The sequence below is a fragment of the Rhyacophila brunnea genome, unplaced genomic scaffold, assembly GCF_057557595.1.
Source record: "Rhyacophila brunnea isolate RB1 unplaced genomic scaffold, BYU_Rbru_1.0 scaffold_5, whole genome shotgun sequence".
Lineage (NCBI taxonomy): Eukaryota > Metazoa > Arthropoda > Insecta > Trichoptera > Rhyacophilidae > Rhyacophila > Rhyacophila brunnea.
In genome coordinates, this window is record NW_028233170.1 from 46,172,651 (window position 1) to 46,195,806 (window position 23,156).

The following is a 23,156-nucleotide window of genomic DNA, read 5'->3' on the forward strand; positions in this document are numbered from 1 at the left end:
TGGATGGTGAGTGCGTATCTGGGAAGACTGGGGTGGTCCATGTGTGGTCCTGTCTGTGATTTCGCGTGGGGAACTCGGTCTGTGGGTGGCTGTTCCTTCTCGGTAGTTCTACCTTGATTCTGCGGTTGAGTGCGTGTTGTAGGTTGTATATCAGGCTCCCTCTGTCGTTGTCGAGGAGGCTGACCAGGACAAGAGGCATCAGATGGTGGTTCCTGCCCCGGGTCATCCTCCTGACGTTGATGATCGGGAAGCCTTTGCGGAGGAGGTCGTTGGTGATATCCTCCGTGTGTACGCCGATCGCGAGGCCCCTGATAACGACCGACGCTTCCTTGTCCTGTGTGAGTGACGGGGTCTGCCTCTTTGATCGGCGGGTGTGATGGAGATCTGTAGTTGCGGGATGGTGGTCTGTAGTGGTGCGTCCCGCTCTTGTTGGTCCATGTGTGCGATGTTCTGGTGTTGGCGTTGTTTGTCCTCCAGGTAGGTAGGGGGGGCGAGGCGGCGTGGATGTTTGATTCGGCCTCGTCCTGATACGCCGTCAAGAGCAGGAAGTGTAAAGTCAAAAAGTCGCGTAGTCTGGTGGGTTTATATGCTGCGAGTTTGTTGATCTCGCTAGAGATTTGCTCCATCGTGAATTCGGCGGATGGTCGTCTGCTATACATTTGCGCTGTGGTGGCAAGTAGGTATGATGATCGGCTGGCCTGTGGATGATTCGCTATTGGTAGCGGGTGGTATCTTGGCTGGTCACTTGCGGCGGTGAAGGTAGGTAATAATTTTCTTGTCGGCTGCTTTCTATGCGGAATCTTGATATGTAGCAAAGTAGGTAGTTGCTAGGTCGGCTGGTACTGCGGGTAGATTTGAAGGTCTTGAGTGGATTGAATATCTCAGCTGGAGTCGGAGCGCACGGAAAGGCGACTGCTCGCGACGGGTGCTAGACCGCAAGTGTGGAGTGAACATGAGATGGCATACCGACTTAAACACTACACGATGTCAGCAATTGCCGAGCACTCGATGGATACAGGACACAAATTTGACTTCGAAACCAAGTTACTGGGTCTATTTTTTTTTTAGTATTAATTATTGTTCTGACGATATATTCAATTGGTTCCCGCACATTTTTTTTATTTACGTATTTAAATTTAAATACTTTCTATCTATTTTTCTTAGAAGCTTCAAATAATCGCCTACTATGGAGCCTTCGCCACTGGTGTTATGTATATTTAATTATTTAACAAATAAAAAACACAAATTAATGTAATTTTGGTGCAAGACCCCCACAAGAGGGGGGTCTGACAGGGCTCCAGCCTTGGGACCGGCGTGGCAGGTCAACCAGATAAGTGAGATAAACACAAATTACAAATTTGCTTTAATAGATAAAGATATTTTACTGCACTAATATTAATATTTTAAATCATGCGATTGTAGGATACAATTTATCATTATTGAGTCAATACTCGACAATTAATTATTCCTAACCCGACAACTAACAATAATTCAAGTAGATGTATTAATAAATACAAAAAATCACTAAACCTACAATCAATACAATTAATTTTACCTCGAACACCATTTGAAAAACGCTTTTTTACGAGTATCGCACTGTCTTTAACCTTAGCGATAGGTAGGGGGGCCGCCAAAGATTCTGACCTGGGTCCCCCTTCAGGATGTGGGGTCCATGTGTTCTGTGTATAAATTGTTTTACGTGTGGTGTGCCGCGGAAATCTGGGAAGACCTTTGGTGTGCCGTGGGTGAGAAAAGGTTGCGGAGTACTGCTATAGACTATAGAGAATATGGGTTTTGTGCTACGAATTTCGTATTTTTTGTGTTGCAACGCTAGGATGCTATTAATGAAAGATAAAAAATCTTACCACGCCTTTACAAGGGTCACATGTTTGGTGACATTTCTTGGTACAAGGATGGTCGGCGATGCAACCCTGTTTGTTCCGAATGCATGGCATTTTACAAATGAACTGAAAATTAATATTCATAAAATTATTTTTCAGTTTTGTTTAGTGCTGCCCCCTGTTGATCATTATGCGTCATTTCAGTTCTTATTAATTGAAAAATTGGCTGGCACGTCTTGGTAAAAGAATAAAAAAAATTTCTTACTTTTTTGTGGTCGGGATCATCTTTGTGAAAATTTCGCGTGCACACATGTCCACACTGCAGTCGGTAGAAACATTTTATTTCACATAAAACTTGAAGTGTCTCCATATCCGTAGGTATAACAATTTTTTTCATTTTCAAACAGCTATTCGTCTGAAACAATGATACAGAATACATGAGTTTGAATGAAGCCACAAAGTACAATGAATTGAATTTATTTTTAATCCTTAGGTTTGGGATTAGTTAATTTTCCAATTTGGAAATGGGCAAGATACATAGCTCGAAGATGAGACAGTGAGCGGCCCTCGTAGTCCAGTGCGTAGGGTGCTGGCCTTTCATCCACTGGCTCCGGGGTCGATTCCTAGTAAGGACTGATAATATTATTGTGATTTTCTCAAACCCTGGCTGTTTGTGAATGATGATGATTAAACTGGCGCTAAGGTCCATTTAGGTCCATGGCCGACTGCACAACCATTCTCCAGGCGTCTCTGTCCAGAGCTTCTCTTTTCTAGTCGGTCACACCCAGCTTCGCTGCATCCCTGCTGACGGCGTCCGACCATCTCTTCCGAGGTCGGCCTAGAGGCCGGATACCCACTGGGACTCCCTTGTAGACCCTTTAGAAAGCTCTGCTTTCTCTGCACCTTACAACGTGACCGGCCCATCTCAGCCTTCTTGCCCTCAGAATATTTATGATCTTCGGCTTGAAAGACTCGTAAAGTTCGGCATTCCTACGAATGCGCCACCTTTGGTCCTCTTTAATTGGTCCAAGTATTCTTCGGAGAATTTTGTTTTCAAATACTTGGATAGCCTTTTCTTGTTTCTCCGTAATGCTCCAGGTTTCGCATCCGTAAAGAACTATAGGTTTTACGATCACGTTGTATACCCGAAATTTCGTTTTTCTGGACAGCAGTTTGAACCCAAATATGCTCTTCAATTCAAAGAATGAATGTATCATTTAAATTACTATATATACTGCTGTCGTTGATGCTTCACGTCTATATAATGTCGAACAACATCTTCTTGGTTACGTGTTAAAACTGTGAACTAACAAGCTTCTCCCATTTAGTCGACGACAGCGCCTTCCGGCTTGTGCCTAAATCTTCTTGTTGGACAGTACTACGCGTACTGCGTGTGGATATCAGTGTTGCCATCTTTTTGTCACTGAATTACAGTATTTCCGGAAAAATTATAGTCCGCCTTGTCATCATCTGTTGAAAATGTACAGGATTTTTGTTTTCACAAATAAAAATAACGGAAAATTTTAAAAATTCCGAGGCCTTTTTATTTACGTAGGTACGTCTTTTAACCAAAAATGCTTGTCGGCAAAAAAGTGAAAGGTTTTTTTACCTCTTTTTTCCTTTGTTTCGCCAAATTTGCTTCTATTGCAAAATTATGGTATTTTGCAGAAATTTATAGTAGTTACGGAAATATCGAAATGTTAGTCCTTTTTCGTATTTTTCGATATTCAAAATTATAGTATTTTAGGCGTAGGTACTAGGTATACCTACCTTTTTAAACTATGACGAAGCAAACGTCAGCGATGATCCGGGAGTTGCAAAATGCATGTTTCGCCGTGGAGTGAAATACCAACCCAGAGAGAATAGTCAATTATTAAAAGGGCTATATTTCAATTTTGCTCTTCAGTTTGCTGGAGCAGCCAACGGTGATCGTTGACCGCTGTAAACTGACTATAAATCGGAATGCATGTAGAGGCAATGGTAAAAAGGAGGTCCTGAAGAAACTCGATACAACCGAACAAAAAGTGAATGGTTTGATTCAACAACAGTTCTGGATTGGTTCAAACCGATAGGTTCAAGCCACATCAGAAATACAAAATTTAAAATTTCAAGCAGACAAACAAAAGTAATTTTCCTTTATTATTGAAACGATTAATCGAAGGTACAAATTTAAATAACAGTAGCAACTTCATAAGTGGGCTTAGAGCAACGGGTATAATATAATATGCCTATTATAATCAACAGCAAGTATATACAAAATTCCCGACTACAGTGAAGAAATAAGTTATGGTATAGATCAAGCATTACTCGATTACCTGAAAGAAATACACTACCAAATCTTAAAGAGAAAAAATAGAAACAAAAAATGAATGTTGCTACTGGAAAATCAGTAACAAGCTCAGACATAAACATTACTAAGTCATATAAAACCACAATACTAATCAACAGGACTGTTCAACTTTCTCATGTCAATGTGAATGAACCAGCAGTTATATAAAGATTTCCTATTTCAAGCAATGATCAAGAAGCACGACAATCTGGCTTGGTTATAAGAAAAAAATTCTAAAAAATCTTATTAAATATTCTAATACAAAGACCAAATACTACTACAAATAATATTAAATCTAAGAGACGTCGTTATGACAGTAGTTCAAGCTCAGATTCAAACTGCTCACTATAATTTGCTGATTCTTCAGAATACGATCCCAATGATGAGGAAGATAGTGAAACTGAGAAGGCGAAACAAAATATAAACAAATATGCCACGAATAAGCTTTAGGAAATGGAAAGAGTTGTCATTGAGGTGCACGAAGCGGAGTCACATTATGGCACAAGAGAAGGAGCAAAAATGGTACAAGAACTGGACAAAAATTACATCAATGATAAGGAAATGGAGAGAAATAGAATTTTGGAGCAAGAGGTGGACAACGGATAGACGATTTGAAGTTAAGTGTGAGGAACAGATGGAGCAGAAAGAAAATCACAATGAAAAAGGCAACAATAGGGCAATATATTTTAGTGGAGTTTAATAGTAAGTAAGTAAGTAGGTAGTAACCTACAAAAAACAACAAAACATATTACTGTGGTCAAAATGTAGACATAATAAAGAGATATATAATATATTACAATGTTTTTAAGATACACACATGGTGCGTTTTACTGGCTCACAGTTGAGGATATCAGCATCATAATATTATTATTTACTAATCTATATATATAAAACAAAGTCGGGTTAGTTACACCATTTATAACTCAAGAACGGCTGGACAGATTTTTATAATCTTTGTTTTGTTGGATTTGTCTCCGCCCGGAATAGCAGAATAACTATTAAAATATCGAATAAATCACGGAAAAAATAAATTATGAAGAAAATTCATTTTCTCATACATTTTGACATTTTCAACAATGAGCCATTCGCGCATTCGAAAATAAAATAAAATCACAAAAAATTTAAATCCGTATACAACGCCATCTCTGATACAATATGACAGAAACAATAAACAAGAAACAAACAAACAAAAGAAAGAACGATAGTCGAAATTTACTGTCAATGGTGTAGTGTGCCCAACAATTCGTGCATCATGTCAACAGCTCAATTTACTTGAAAACGATACTCATTGGGATATGACAATCGCTGAAGCAATTGTTTCTACATCTCCAAATCAGATACGCACATTATTTGCTATCATTATTTCGACATGCTTCCCATAGAATCCACCTGAACTGTGAAACAAGTACAAGGATGACATGTCAGAAGACATTTTACATCGAATTCGTGTCAGTTCAGGGAATCCTGATCTCAAGGTGAATGAGGAGATACATAACCAGGCTTTGCTTTTGATCGAATATAATATGTGTTACCTCATGTGCGGCAGTTTGTTAGTCAAGTTAGGAATGCCAACGCCACATCGTGGAATGAACGACGCTTTTAATCGAAAATTGGAACGTGAACGTGAATATGATCAAGATGCATTGAACCGATCAGTTCGAACGAATGTACCACTGTTGAACCCCCAACAGAAAGAAGTGTACGATACATTAATGAAGGCAATTAATGATGGAAATGGTGGCTTATTTTTCCTCGACGCGCCCGGTGGAACTGGAAAGACATTCCTCATGTCATTGATTTTGGCGTGCGAGATCCGAAAATGCTGTAGCAGTTGCTTCTTCTGGAATAGCGGCCACGTTGCTAGAAAGATGCCGAACGCCTCATTCAAAGTTGAAATTGCCCTTAAACCTGCCAACGACTGAAAAACTGACATGCAACATTGCGAAACAGTAATGGCCAAAGTTTTGTTAGCAAGTAAAATCATCACCTGGGATGAATGCTCAATGGCGCACAAACGCGCATTGAAAGCACTCAATCGAACTATGAAAGATCTGCGCAATGATTCAATAAGTTTTGGAGGCGCAGTGATTCTACTATCTGGCGATTTCCGCCAAACACTACCAGTCATTCCAAGATCGACCGCTGCCGATGAAATAAATGCTTGCCTTAAATCATCGACTCTATGGTGCTATGTGAAGAAACTTTAGCTGACGAAAAACATGCAAGTTGTATTGCTAAACGATCCATCTGCCGAAGATTTCTCCGAGAAATTGCTGACTATCGGTAATGGCCGTGTTCCTGTTGATGAATTGAACGGATTGATTTTGTTTCCGCTGAATTTTTGCAATTTCGTCTCAACTAAGGACGAACTCATCAACAAAGTGTCACCGAACATCATTGCTAACCACAAAAATCACAATTGGTTGAGTGAACGAGCAGTCTTGCGGCAAAGAACAAAGATGTGGATCACTTAAATTTCACAATTCAAAATGAAATCGTTGGTCCACTGCATTCCTTAAAATCTATCGACTGTGTAACAAACGAAGACGAAGCAACCAACTATCCAACTGAATTTTTAAACTCATTGGATCTGCCTGGTTTACCACCGCACAATTAACAACTGAAGGTTGGCTCGGTAGTCATCATGCTTTGAAATTTGAACCAACCAAAACTATGTAACGGAACGCGTTTGGTGGTGAGAAAACTCATGGGCAATTTGATGTACGCGACGATAATTAAAGAAATGTTCAAAGGTGAGGAAGTTCTCATTCCGAGAATTTCGATGATCCCAACCGATATGCCATTAAACGAATTGAATTTCCAATTCGTATTGCATTCGGCATGACGATCAGCACATTACAAGGCCAATCCTTGAGTGTTTATGGCCTGAATCTATAAAATGAATGTTTCTCTCACGGTCAATTGTACGTAGCATGTTCATGTGTCGGCAAACCATCTGCTTTGTTCGTTTTCGCATTTGACAACAAAACAAAAAATGTCTTATATCATAAGGTACTTCAATGAAGGCAATCTACCCGAGTGCAACCCATCCAGCAAATAGTTTAACAGAAAGTAGTGCAACAATGCTACGCGAATTATTTCGATTCGATTCAATAAAGAAAATGCCTTGCTGCCACGTGAATTACATTCTTTTTTTTTCTTTTGACCATGTACGATCCTAATAGGATCATATGGGCTTCCACAGGGTGGATGTTTGTATTAACAGATTTTATTTTTACGAGAAATGGATGTCAGCCACTTGCTCAACGTATTAGGACAATATTCTGACTCATGCACAAATTGAAAAACAATATGTGAACTTGCCAGACCCAGGATTCGAACCTGGGACCCTCGACACTATACACTGGCGCTTAATCCACCTGGTCATCGTGGGTATACAGTGTGTACAGTTCAATATAATTAAAATACTTATCATTTTGATTTGGTTTTTTCACATTTATTGAACTTATTCGTTTTGAGTATTCATTTTAACTTAATAAAAAACTGAATTTAATTCAGCTAAAAAGTTAACACAAGATTATTGATTCTGAGGCGGTACGAAGTTCGCCGGGTCAGCTAGTGATATTATAAAAAAATTACCCATACCGTCAAAACTCGACGTGGTATCCTCTTCTTCGGCGTTCAATTTCCGCACACAGTAGAATAATGGTATAATAAAATAATAATGAAAAGTAATGCAATAAAATTCCCAATAAAAATTCCCTAGTTTGAAAGCTGTGTGTATTTCTTTTATTTTTTGTATTTATTTCGTTCTATTTTTAAACATGTGGCATACCTACATTATTTGTATGAAAATACGAATGGCGGGCATCTTTACCAATTAACCGATGTAGCCAGTAGGGATATTTATTCCTGAGTTTGTAAATCAAGTAGAATATTGTTGCTAACTTGAAAAGCCGATTTTATATTTATACAGTTCATTTCATATAAAAATTGTGAGCAGATAAATATGCCAAATCAGTGTCTTCTTTACCGATGCCATACATTATATTGTAATGACCTGTTTGTTTAGCAGTCCAAATTTTATGGATAGCTAAAGTCAAATGCTATTTTAACATAATAATACAAAGCCAACGCTTATCCTCAATGGCGTGATCTTATTTCGGGTTACTTGTTTTTTTGTAAAAAAAAAAAAAAGTGGTAAAGTTAGCACAGTCGACGGTATATATATATAAATATACATTATATAATATATAGGTACATACTTTGCCTTTGTCCAGTTCTTCTAAGACAGGGGTCGGAAAACTTTTGGACCAAAGGAGCCAAATATGAGTGGCACAACGGTTTAAAAAAATTTGAGAGCCATGCCTACATATATTTTTATAAATATGATTTATTTAAATGAATTAATTAGATTTTATAATTGTTTATTTATTAAGAGAAGAAGAAGATTTCCCGAATAAAACTAACGTAAATATATATTGTTGAAATATCAAATGGAGAAAAATTTAATTTGTCGACTTTTGCAATGGGCGGATTTAAAACAACAACAATCATACCTTTTTGCAACAACCATCACGGAGGAAAAATTAGTTTCGCGATAATGTTATTATATAATATAATAAGTGTACAAATCAATGATAAAAAATAAAAATTGTGAATTTTTGCAAAAGTTTTTGTAAAAAATGTGAATTTGGCAAAGAGTCGCACGCCAATACCCAAAGATCCGCATGTGGCTCGCGAGCCGCGGTTTGCCGACCCCTGTTCTAGGACAAATCGTCATTATTCGTCGCAGGCACATAATATTAGAACAGTCGCAGTACCACCTACCATGGATTTGGGAGAAAGTTAGAAAAGAGACAACAATTGAGAGCAAATAATTTTGTATGTATTCGTTGTATTAGCTCCGATAAATTAGAAGGATTCAAAAATAAACTCAAACGTTGGAAGGAGTTAAGACAAAGATCTCTACAAATGTTTCAAATGACCTACCAAACCACGATTAAAAACAAACATTAATTTTGGAACTGGCTCATAAAATTTAACTCTGCTGCAAAAGAAATTTGATCATTACTATCAATACGGAGCAATACGACTGGATGCGACATATTTTTGCAACCGACGCCAAAAAAATCTATAGAAGCGTTTTCCCTACAAATTCAAGAGATGTTTTCTGGATTTCGATTAATAAAGAATATTATCCTTGGATTTCCGACAAGGCTATTGCAGCTCAGCTCCCATTTTCTACGTTTATTTTTTTTCTAAGCAACCTTTTTAAACTCAAGTTCTAATTAAATCGATAAGCTAAGCAGTCATGCTTGAAGGAACTTGACAAGAACTTCGGTTTGCTCTTTCAAATATCAAGTCACATTTAACATTTTCACGTTCGTTAAAACAAGCTTAAGTACTAATACCTTTTAGAACTCAACGGGCACAAGTATAAAAATGGATAACATAGGTGTTTATTTTATAATTCCGCGCAGAATTATGTTTTATTACACTAAAGCATGGACAAGCATGGTTCTTATTACAATTACATTTAAAGAGGTCTTAGATTAGGCACCACACAAAAAACATCGATTTTTATAAAAAATATAAATGTGTAAAACTTGAAATCCTTTTTATTTATAATTGTATTTATGTATGGTCCCAATATTTAAGCTTGATTTGATATAAATAAAAAGGATTTCTAGTTGTACACATTTATATTTTTTTTATAAAAATCGATGTTTTTTAAAATAGATATAAAAAATATTAAAACTATGAATTAGTCAAAAATCTCTTAGGTGATGCTTAGAAAACTTAATAAACTAAATTTTAATAATAAATATGACCATAAAATATAATTGTAATAATAGGGTGCGGTCCGATTCAACAAATTCACATTTTATTACATTTTTTACAATTGTAAGTTTATCTTTGACTAAAAATAAAAAATATTTTTCTTTTTAATGTTTTCAAATACTTACATATTTATTAATTAAGGGGAGGCTGAAGAGCTCGACATTCAAATATAATTTAGTATAAAAAGGACCTCGGCATCGTCGTAAGTACGTTAATTTAAATCGATCTTTTCGCAAAAATTACTAATCATCGGAGATTTTATTTCAAGAAACATTATTATTATTATTGATATTGTCTGACGCTGAACATTATTATTATTTTATAAACACCTGCAAGATGTACGCCGATCAGAAAACAGGGCTGTCAAAATAATATTATGAATTAATATTTTAAAAATGTTAATTTCATCACAGTTGTTAATCAAACCTGTGCAAGTACGTACTGATAACTTGGGTGGATTTTGTACCAAACATACTATTGATATATATACGGGTATATTATTATTATAACCCAATTCAAATTGAACATATGTTGATACTCAAATACTATTATAGTATGTTTATGATTTCGAGAAAATAATACGATGGTATAATTAATCCATATCAATTATTTGAAAACATTACATTCGCACTTTGCAAGATAACATCAAAATGTGTATATACTTATCTAAATGACGAATGACATTCATGAGTGAGCACGGCTGAAAGCTTGGAAATGTCTTTTTTTCTATTTCAAAATCTTTTAATTGTGTATTGTTTTATTACAGATACAAGGCCAATTTCATATAACTAATAAAAAATACTGTTTGTTTCTACGAATAAAAAAAGACAGGAAGGAAGATGTGTACAAATCACGGCAATCAGAAAGGCCGGCAAATATGGCCGACAATGCGTGATACAAAAACATAAAATACACAAAATTACAAACACATTCGAAGTTTGCCGCACACGTACAGACCACGTGATATTTGTTTACGCAAAATCGTCGCTTTTCAAAATGGCGAATTTGATTGCCAGATTTTACTGCGATGATTCAGTATGTTCCTTCTTGCCTTTTTTTATTCGTAGGTTTGTTTACTATGTACACCGAGCAATTTCCATTTATAAAATCGGAAACGATTTTTACAGAAGAGTTTTGGAATATAATGCATCCAAAACTAGAAAAAATTCTATCATGGGTGTTGACTTCCTGAATAAGTTAACCCCAGGTCCATGCCACTACGTGAACCACAGTGGATATTAAGCCATTTCCACACTGGCAAGTTGCTGGCAACCTCATTAAATTTTACGATACTTACCATAATTGCTTAAGACATTTTACGATAATCATCATAATTATCGTAAAATCTAACGAGGTTGCCAGCAACTTAACTTGTTGCCAGTGTGGACCCGGCATTAGATGCACAAAACTTAAATAACATATATTATAAATAAAAATTTAAAATTATAAATATTTATGATTTATGTCTTCGACAGCCCTGATGAAATATGAGTCGGATCGAGTCATAGAGCAAATTTATTGACACAAACAACTTTGACACGACCTTTTTATATTAACTAGTAGACCAGATATTATGTTAAAAAACCATATTTTCAATTCTCAAGGCCAATTCTGTAGAAAGTCCCCTTAATACAGTTGAAATTGTAAATTATCAAAAAAAAATCTCAAATTGCAAGCTTCATATTTTTCCGCTAGGTGCCTCTTTAAAAACGGCTCAGTAAAGGCTTCACCTTCTCTAAATCATATACTCAATGTTCAAAAAATTCTTTTTTGTAACTGTCTGTAATGCCAACCACATCCTATGGGAGTGTCTGAGTATGTGCTCCGAACGGGAGGAAATGCTCAGGTCGGTCCAACCAGCTGTTGGACCCATCGGCCCGTCCGACCTGGTTGCTACTAAGGCCAATTATCTTGCTTTCAAAAAATTTGCGGCGTCTTACTACGGGCGTGAAGATCTCTTCACATAAATTTTGCTGCCTGTATGATTAGCTTCGTTCTTTAATTTAATAAACAAGTAGGTTCATTTTCTTTTTAGTAATTTCCATGTGCTTTTTCTCTCCCTGGCACTTTGCATTAGAGTAAACTCAGTAAACTCAGTCAGAGCTCACTTTGAGCGTAGCAATCTAAGTCTTGGGCATCTTCTCCCAGGACACTCCCAGGCCAATTCTTAGATGCTTCACATCACCAATTGATGGGTCCCGTGATACTCTCGATTAAGACCGAGGGTGGTACGGGGCGGGTTTGGTGGAGGGAGTTTAACTTCAATGTCTGTAATGTCAGACTGCAAAATATATTTAAACATGGGTGAGTGTTTTTGTTGACCTGTTTATGAAATACTTCTGGCAAAGTTCATATATAATCGTTTATATTAGTTATTACAAAGCCTTTACCTACTTAAAGTGTCCAGAAACTTTTTTAAATTTAGAAAATATAAAAAAACTTTTAAATGACCGAAAAGTACCGAAATTTTTAATAAATCGTCATTTTCGAGGCGTGTCACCAAAAATCCTTTCGCGTGCCATAGGTTGCCGGGCGCTGGACTAATAATTATACTATGATTACTATGTCTCTACCATATACTAACTATGGAATCCAATACCCGAGCCAAAATTTTGATCCCGTGATGTCGGGATTACAATTTAACGATCCCGGGATTGGCGTTTTTCGATAGTTAATATTATTTTTTTTATTTACTTATACAAATAGCATCGATAAATTCGGTCAAAATGTCTAGTATAATTTATACTATTTAAGGGGACGCTCTACAGAATTGGCCTTGAGAATTGAAAATATATTTTTTTACATGTGGTCCGTAATAGCTGGTATACTAGTAATAATATTAAAAAAGTCGCCGTCAATAAACTCGCTCGAAGTGAAGCGAGTATGCGGTGACCAAGAAATAATACGTCATTCTAATATTACTAAATTCAATATGTTAATCTTAATCAGCTGTTTGGTGGGAAGTATTGCAACCAATATGATGGAAATGGTGAGGTTTTCAATTATGTGGTAGCCACGATATAAACTTAATAATATATTAATAACTTTTTAACCTGAAATAATTGTCCGAGAATTAAACATACGAAGGATGTTGAAATACATATCTACCTACATTTTTATTTCATGTGCTATCCAAAAACATTATTGTTCAATTCTAATGCATATTTTTAAAAACGTAGACTATAGTGATATCTGTTTATTATCAAATTACTTACTTAAATTAATTTATTACTTATCCGATTGGTTTGTTTAGTCTGACACTTTAACAAACTTAACTAGTAACGAAACTTTACTTTTATACTAGTGAAACAATATGTAGGTAGTACCATTATTGTATGTAAAGCCAATGCATGAAATAATTTATATCATGAGTGCCTAAAAATAATTATTAACGTGCAGTCACCACACACATATTATTTTTCATTCGAAGCCTGTCACTCCATATCATCATATTCATTTACGTCAGGGTTGTCGTAAGTCGTTGGAAAGATGTTATATAGACAGTTGCTTACCATTCGGTTATCCAATTAGCTGTATAATATTTGTTATTTATCTTCATTCACGTGACTTTCCCTTAAATATAATTTATATTAAATTCATCTATTTTACATTATCACTAAACTTATTTGATATGTTTCGTCGTTTACACTTTTAACTGCACTAATCGCATTCAGCTGCTAATGACGCTGATGTACTGCTGCTCCATATCCGAAAATGTACACCCGAATTTGCTGTGATCACTAAGTTTCTTATTTGTGAAAAGAAAAAATCGATGTCCACAATTCTCTACCCGTCCAGTTTTATATTTGATTATACATATTAAATTGTTTCCGTTGCTAACTTCATAGCAAGAATTACCATCTAAGTTGTTTAAATGTTTGATTATGTTTAAACCTAATATCTAATTGCACAGGTTTAATGAAAAACCATGATAAAATAATTATCATTTTAACGATTTACTATGTTAAGAGCATACTTCAGTGAAACGGCAAATAATTTTCAACTATAGGTGCGACTAAATTTCGGACTGGCTGCAAATCGGAGAGCGAAAGTCGAGCTGTGAACACGTCAATTTGTTTTGTGATGGCGTCGGGGAAATTAATTCTTAAATCGTGTAAAGATTACGATTAGAATAAGAACGTTAGGTACTTACCCATTTACTTGAAAAATAAAACATGTCAATGAATGTATTATTATTATTACTAATAGAATAATAAACATAACATTAAATGGACGCATGTTGAATTTTCATGACAAATTATCTTTTGTTCTGCACGCGTCGTTTGCACAATCTCCGCGTCGCGTAGTCACGATCGTTTTAGACCGTGCCCCAGCTGAAGTATAGCCTTAATAGCAGTTTTAATGATACAAGTTCATATTATGATATGCTCAGAAATACACTTCTTCACACATGTGAGATATTTTGATAAGCAAATAAGAACAATACAATAATAACATAACGTAATTAGCAGCTAGTTTTTTCATAATTATTTTAGATGAATGCTGTATGCTGTTGGACCAATGACATTATTAATGGACGACGCACTCAATACAGTAGCTAGCAAGTAAATTCGCGCATTCGCATGTATAGGTAGACGTCACGCAATTCCAGTATGCGATATCACGCATCGGGAATGTATAGCAATATGACCTTTATTGTAATGGCGTTAGAGCAGTGTTTCTAATGTCAATGTTCATTTGAGCGAACCCGTTCGAACCGAACCATCCGGCAGACTCAACAAAAAGCATCAGGAATTTATAGCAATATTACCTTTATTGCAATGGCGTTAGAACAGATTATGCCATTCGGCAGACCCGACAATAAAGTGAGTGTCATTTTTTTCCCCAGATGATTCGTCCATATTAATTTCATTGTGTTGGACGCTTGGAAATGTATAATTATTATTTCACATGTACAGTAAGCTATTTTACAACGTTTTTCTTAGGTCGTATTCTTATTTGTCAGGTGGTTGTTTGTCCGATGGTTGTTTGTCCGGTGGTTGTTTGTCCGGTAAAAATCTTGCAATCGATTTTTAACTAACTTCCCGACTAGCTAGATATTTTAAACTTTTAGAATATATCGAAACACGATGCCAATGCATTTTTTAATACGTTTAGCCATGTTTAAGTAGAACTGAATTCATTTTCAGTTAATTCTGTTTTGTATGAAAAGTTATTTCGATACCATTATTGGTTGTTAGGGGTCATAGCAACTAAATTATTAAATAATATATACGTGCTTTACTATGGAAATCAATATGGAATGACATTTCATTATTCAGTATTTCTATCAAGTACAAATTTTTTTGATCGTTTAAGTTAGTCAAGTCAAGTTTATATGATTCAACAGAAAATTTAAAAACGTTGTATATAAAAAGTTCTTTTTATATTGTAATTATTTTAACTCTAAATTTGTAACTCTTTAAAACGTAACCATTAGGTTAATAAAACCAGCACGAAAATCATTACTTATTTATGATTATTAATAAAATGCCTAAAAAATATTAATATATTATTTTGACAGCCCTGTTTTCCTTTCAACGTTACAGACAGCGCGCTCATTTTATGTTGACGGTAATAAATTATTGCATGATAATAATAATCAGAATAATAATAATGTTTCTTAATATAAAATCTCCGATGACTATAGTTTTTTGCGATAAGATTGATTTAAAATGACGTGCTTTCGACGCCGAGGTCTCTTTTCAACTAAATTATAAATGAATATTGCTATTCTACTCCCTCTTTGATAATGTCCATTTATGTTATCCGCGCTGTCTTTTCTTTTAAAACATGCCGGATCACAATATTAAGCAAACATTGGATGCCTCAGATAGCTGCACCAATTTATGAGACCCACGGGTCTTCAAATGTCCACATGTTTTGTATCATAGAATGCTGACCCGTTGAGAAGGCTGTTTGAAAGTTAAATCAACCTGGTCACTATTCCAGTCATGAAGTCCATTGAAGATGAAGAAGAAGAACAAATAATGTGCCATTTACCTAAATAATTTGTATTTTTTTCCATATCTCGGGGTGGGTCCAGTGGGACCTGAAAGCCTGCCCATTCTGACTTACAAATAAAATCTGATATTCACAAATTATTATTGTTCTTTTCAATTTTACATGATATAAATATGCAGTCTTTAGTGAAATTACCATAAGTTGGTAATTGAGTCGCTTAGTCGCTAAGCCTGATCTGGAGGTTTTTTTGAGTTTCGACTAAATTATGAAAAACTATTTTGTGCATTTATGATGATGTCGATGATAGTAGTGGTAACGTTTGTATAGCGATTTAACCTTATGGAAATCGCGACGTCTGATTGGTCGGCTATGTAGAGCGGATTTAGTAACCTTTTAGTTATTATAGAGCGGGTTTGGTGACTCAAGTCAATATTCATTTTGATTTTTTATCGAAACAGGATGGAATTAAAAAATTACACCTCTTAAAGCTAGTAGACCTATCAATATAGCACATAAATAGGTACATTCAAAACTAATTTTACTCAAAAATCGCCCAGATTAGGTTGAACAACTAAGCGACTCAATTACGAGATACGTGGCTTTTGTCATATATTTTGTAAGTAAATAAAACATCTTTTTATTTAATTTTAACGACATATTACATGAATGAATTACAAAGGCACTTTTTGAATGAATACATAACTTTTTAAGAAATTAAAAAAACATAAATATATTGAAAATCATTATATTAATAAAATAATATTATTATATTACGTATGTATGGGTATCCATCTAACAAAGGTGTACTCCAAAGAATTTGGACTCTAGGTAGAAGGTAGTATAGTGACAAGTTCATTATTTTTGTTTTCTGATGGCAGCCCCGAAGAAAAAATGGCGGCTCATACTCGTTCAATTTGAATCTGATTATTTATCCTAAAAATAATGATCAATGTATTAGTATTTACTGTGTACATGAAATGAATGATCTCTCCACGAGGGCGGCCCTGTAAATTGGTAAATACATGTCATACCTAATAGAATTTGATTCAAATGAAACTGTAATGTGAAATCACTTGTGGCTAACTTAATCAGTAGAGAAAGGGTCCCTTTTTTGCTTCAATTTCATACATTTAGGCTACTAACTACTTCTTTGGTGCACCCCTACTCTATTAGGATGGATGCATAGTTTCAAAATTCAAACAAGAGAGTGGACTATGCACAGAGGATACACTTTCATGAAATAAATATACGAAGCCTTAAAATAGTTCAAATTTTAAAATCTATTTATTACCTTTAATTATTTATAATTTTAATACAAAATAACAAAGCAGTCAATTTGAATGAAGTTAAAATGCTATAATTATGGGAAGTATATTTAAATTACAGTTAGAAAAAATGGTATAATAAAGAAATAATACTTGAAACCGGCGATGAGTAATCATTCTTATCACAAGAGCCAAATTAAATAACAAAAAAGTCACCATCTGAAAATGTCAAATAGGAGTGAATGTGACAAGAAAAAATCCTACAATTAATTGAAAGTTGAATAACTCTCCGAAATCATCGAAAAAAAAAACCATCTTCGATACATTCGGGATAAGTAAAAATAGTGAAATATTGTCTTATCATGGAGAAAATAATTTGAAGAATTTATTTATCTATGCAAAAAGAAAATAGTAAATACTTGGCCATATATTTTCAGAGCAGGTTGCTTATCACTGGTTCTCTAAACTAGCTGAAAAACAATAAAGCTAGTTAGCACTCTTTTAACTATTTTTTTTTAGAGTTTGGCATGATAGTAATTCGCAACATCATTGTAATCCATTACTAGATGAGAAGTAAGTAAAAATCTTAAATTGGGTATGTACGCTGACCACCATTCAAAGGGAGATAAGTTAACGAGCCAGCAGTATTTTTCTGCTATCCTAAAGCTAGCCGTACACAATCATTATTACTTACTGTCACTGTCGTATCAAAAAAAATATTTATCATTTGTAAAGAGTGGAATGAACTGAAGAATATTTGAATATGTTGATATTTGACCATCAGTATTGGCAGTACCTACCACAGATGTCAGCTAATATGAAATAAATTAGATGATCGTTGTCTTCGATAGACTTTCTACGATTGACTTGTCTATTTGAAATTGAGAATGCTAAAAGTATAGCCAAACATACTTTTGAGGATTTTTTTATTCCGATCGATGGTGGGTGCCATGATAAAACATAGACTACCAATATACTGACAGTTCCTGCTAGATGAAATTAAACATTCATACAACATATTGATATAATACGATAAAATTATAATTTCCTATATAAGTACTAAGTCCTATTGTGCAAATACATAAGTATGTAATGCAGAGTGTAGATTAATTCGAGCTGATATGTAACAGATAATAAAAAAAATGTATGTCTCGTTTAGTACCTATAAATTTAATATATCATTATTTTCAACAATTTTACCCACTGCGGCCCGTGAAAAATTAGAAAATGGATGAATTGGCCGTTGTTTCAAATAGATTGTGCACCACTAACTTGATGCATGTAGTTATATCGTTCTAATCTTATAATAAAGTTAATGTTTAGTGAAATGTAATATCACTTTGGTCGTGAATATACCATATTATGACTCTACTATTAGCAAACACTGCTTGTTCCAATACTGTTGAACAATTAATCTTGAATAACATTTTGTAAAGAAAAATACATTTTAAGAAAATCGGCTTTATTACATACAAAATATTAAATCAGATCAAATGTGGTTTATTCCATAATCCAGATGATTTAATCCAAATTTCAAAACGGCTCAATCCAACTTTCATATTCAAACCCGGCTTGATACAAACATTAAATTTAATATACATGACGTATTCTTTATTAATTTCAATGAATAAGTTTCCCTTTGTTTTCTATTTTAAATATACTACACAAAAAATGAACTAAAACATCATACAAATAATTAGTCTGTAAAACAGTTTATTGCATTTTGCCGCAAAATATATTTTTGGGACTAGCCGTAGGTATTTGCAAATGGTAGCCTCATATCTGCAATATTCAGAGGAACAGAAAAGAAAATAAATAGAACTCCGATCTCCTATTCTACAAACGTTTGAAAGTGAAGCAGGATTTTAGTAGTGTGAGTAAATGTGTGGACGCAAAAAAAATGACCTTCGTAGCACGCACAGAGCCGCATTATTGATGACTACTTTCAGTAGAAAGACTTAATACGAAACATATTTTAAATACTTACATATTACTAATATTAGTGTTTTAACGCGTTTTTAAATTAACATACATACTTATTAATTTCACACACAATTAGGAATATACTTTCTAGAAATTAAAAAAAGGATATTAATTTGGTTTTTTAGAAAGTATATTTATATGAAATGAATGAACATAAATAACACATTGTACAGAATAATTATGAAAAATATTAAATATAATTATAAAAATCCCATTCAACTTATACGTCACATAATATATAAGATTAAGTAATAACAAGATAAGTACAGCAATATTTACATACAACAGGTAATTCTATATAGGTATAACATTAATCGCATTTATAATAATATATTAACAGAAAGCATACATTTTGTCTTATACCTAACTTACTGTCATCCATCAAACACACATTTTATTAATGGTGTGGGTTGAAAAAATCAATCTAATAAACAATAATGATGGGACCCATGTAGGGCTTCCAATTATTATTAACCAGAGGAAAATTACTTACTATCCAGTTAGCGGTTAGTTTGCTTATTTACATTATTTACAATATATTTGTATACAAACAAAATTATTTACGGGCAAGACAAGACGTGTACCTACTCAATTTAGGGGATTAAGCAAAAAACCCAAAGCAGTTGTCGATATCCCACAGCTCTATAGATTTGCCGTGGATATCTAAGCCACGCGTAATCCTTAAAGACCGCCGCGCTATTATTTATTCTATGGAATTTGTCTCACACTATATCAATAACAATAAAAGTAAGCCATTTAAAGGGTAAGTAAGTAATAAAGTAATTTAGGCAGGCGATTTTATTACTTGAGTGAAGACTGAGTTGTTGATTATTTGTTACGACGCGACGTTTTTGAAAAAGCTTTCACATGTTATTTTCGCGGTTTGTCTCTTTAGTTCATATACCTACTAATAATTATATAATAATAACCCGGTTTTCGGTTAGTTTACATATCCGCGGTTACCCAGTTAGCAGGTTTCAGTAAAAACAGGGTTGGAAGCTCTAGATCTATTAACACGCTATTCATTTTTCGTATACAAATATGAAAAACGACGGTACGGACGTAAATAAGAAAATATTATACACGATTTATTCAATCGAGACAGGGAGAAAAACCAAATATCAACTTTTTTGATTTTTCTGTCGCATGTATAATGGAAGATCTCTCTAAACATGGCATTATCACTTCCCTTCCGACTAAATATAGGTAGGTACACAATACATCTACGGTGAGCAATAATACATAACTGAAACATTTAATGAGTTCAAAATAAAGTGATAGTCAGCAATTACAAGGTTTTGTGTCTGCTTATGGTAGTCGAGATGGATATCCAAAACAAGGTACCTATTTGGAATGATAAAAAGATCATGGCTATGTCAAAATGCCGACGGAGATTAGGTATGTCGACGTAGTTTTAAAATTTGAAATAATATAGCTAGCCATGTGTTTTTTTTTAATTCATAATCGGCGGCAGTGCGTAAGGTACTGGCCTTCCATCCCAGATGATGAGTTCTGGGTTCGATCCCGGTGAAGTCAAAATATATTTACATAATCTAATATGTAAATTCCTTAAGCCTGGGAGTTTTACCACTATTATTGGGCTTCACGGCCTGTTATGGTGTTTAATAAAGAAACAAATAATAATTATAAAAAATAATACAGCCCCTTTATAAACATTATATATGTATACAATACTTATGTGTTTACGTTATTTCTTGATAATAGAAAGTAACATTCAGACCATCGACATCTAATTCAAATATAATTTTCTACAGTAAATATTTTACTATATAACTATAACAATACTAACCTAACATGATCTTGATCTTGATCCCGTGGAAATCTGTTATGCCAAAAGTCAATTCTTAGTATAATATCATTAATTATTCATAAAATATTTGAAACCGTTAAACTTTGTAATTTGTGTGTTTATCTCTTCATTTTGTGATTAAAATGAATATTGACATTAAATAAATGCACATTTACCTATGCATATTGCATACGCAACTGTATAAATCATTATTATAAACAAAACAGTTATAATTGATTATAATAAATATTATCTAATATTCCCTGTCTGAAATGCGGCCCTGTTATTCAAACAAAACACACGTATTATATGCATACAATGGTGTGCGTCGCACTTTCCAAATACACCCAATATTGTTTGTGCGTCGTCAAATACCACGCGTAAAATTAATTTTAATTCATGTTAAGATATTGACATATATATTCAAAATAACAACAAAAATATGCTTTCTTGTGAAATGTAGTTGCGCTATTTGTTTTATTTTTCATATTTGTATCGCTACTACAACCTTTTACTGAACATATTGCCATTTTCAATTTTAAATTAACATAAAACCGAGAGCACTGAGGCAGTTGTCAGACCGACGCACAAGTTTAGAGTGACGTTTTCTGAACACGCGGTTTAAGTTTACCTTACTCGAGATCGGTTGCTTGCGTAGCCTTACCGGTTGGGTATTTCAGTTCCCTATATTTCTGAGTTCCCTGTTCAGAGGTATGGCCATTTGAAAATTTAAAGTTTCGCCAAACAAATAATATTATATACCTAACATTGTAAATGAGATCCTTTAGAAATTAAAAAAAATATTATTCATTATTTATTTTTAATTTTTTTTTTAATTTTCTAATTTTATTTATAAAATTTGGCATCTCAAGAGTGGGTAGTTTGATAAAAAAAAAAAACTAACCACCAAAGCGAACATTCAAATTTTGTGTTTTATTATAATATTTATATTCATGAAAGAAAATATTACCATAAGTGGGTGTTAAGTAAGTATGTAGAAATAATTTTTTAATGATTTGACATAACTTAATGTAGGTCATAGTTACCGAGTTGCGCCGCATCAGACCATGCGCTATGTGTTGCTCTGTGCATTTCTGGTTCGGGTCTATTGTTACTGACAAGTCTGTGTTGTGTTCCTCCTATTGCCTCTTTGCACTCGGGACAAACTGCTTTTTGCATGGCTCTCCCGCATTCCCCTATGCAGTAAATGTGTCCATTTGGACAAGAATACCAATGTCCCTGTCTTAAGCCAATAGCCGCTACGATTACCCTTTTTTCAACCGCAGTCAATTGAACATCAACACAATCTTTCAGCTTTTCGAATTCTCCTTTAACTATATAATCCAGTTCGTCATTATACAGTTGAGCAGAAGCAAATGATACATCCATGTCAGCTTTTTTTCCGGCCTTCAATCGTGTTTTGCATGCTATTTCTACAGACGCACCTTGACTGATGCGCTGTGTTCTGAGAAATTCGTTGGTAAAATCTTCACATTGTTGAAGAGATATGCTGGTTTTTGATCTTCGAATACATGTTATCAAATCATTGATTTTAATATAACGGATGTTAATATAACTTTCGACTTAATACATAAAGCCGATATCCTGCCCAGAATATTTACCACGGTGGAATATTTCTCCACGTCCTGGAGGCTGATGCGTATCTCAGGTTTGAATCTTTTAAGTTTGCTCTTTCCAGTTTTCATATATGGTAAATTCTTATCATTGACTGTTTTCTGTATATTATCAACAATCTTATTCCATTCAGGAACTGCAATATAAGTTAAAGAGATAATAAATAATTTGGGCACACACGCTGGCCTAGAGTCAGTGTTTCTCAACCTCTTTGGAACTAAAAAATCTACTTTCGGGGACCACATTCAATTAATACTATGTGAAAACCAATAAAATTAATAAAAATTCAATTATCAAATTATATAAAAAATATGAATTCATAAAAACATATTTTTTGAGAAATTAATTGTCAAAATATGGTCCCAGAATGATTAGAATTTACATAACACTCTATTACAATATAATTCATAACTTTTATAAAATCATGTCCATTTTCTGACAACTCTTGAGGAAAACCTTATGAAAATTTGAAGAAAAGATGGCAGGTAATATCTATTATAAATGACAGATATATTTTTTTTACC

General features: G+C 34.2%; 1 protein-coding gene across 1 annotated transcript in view; it reads left to right on the forward strand.

Moving 5' to 3' along the window:
• mEFG1 (mitochondrial translation elongation factor G 1) overlaps positions 1 to 23,156 on the forward strand; it is a 92,523-nt gene that overhangs the window by 67,597 nt on the left and 1,770 nt on the right. The window lies entirely within an intron of this gene.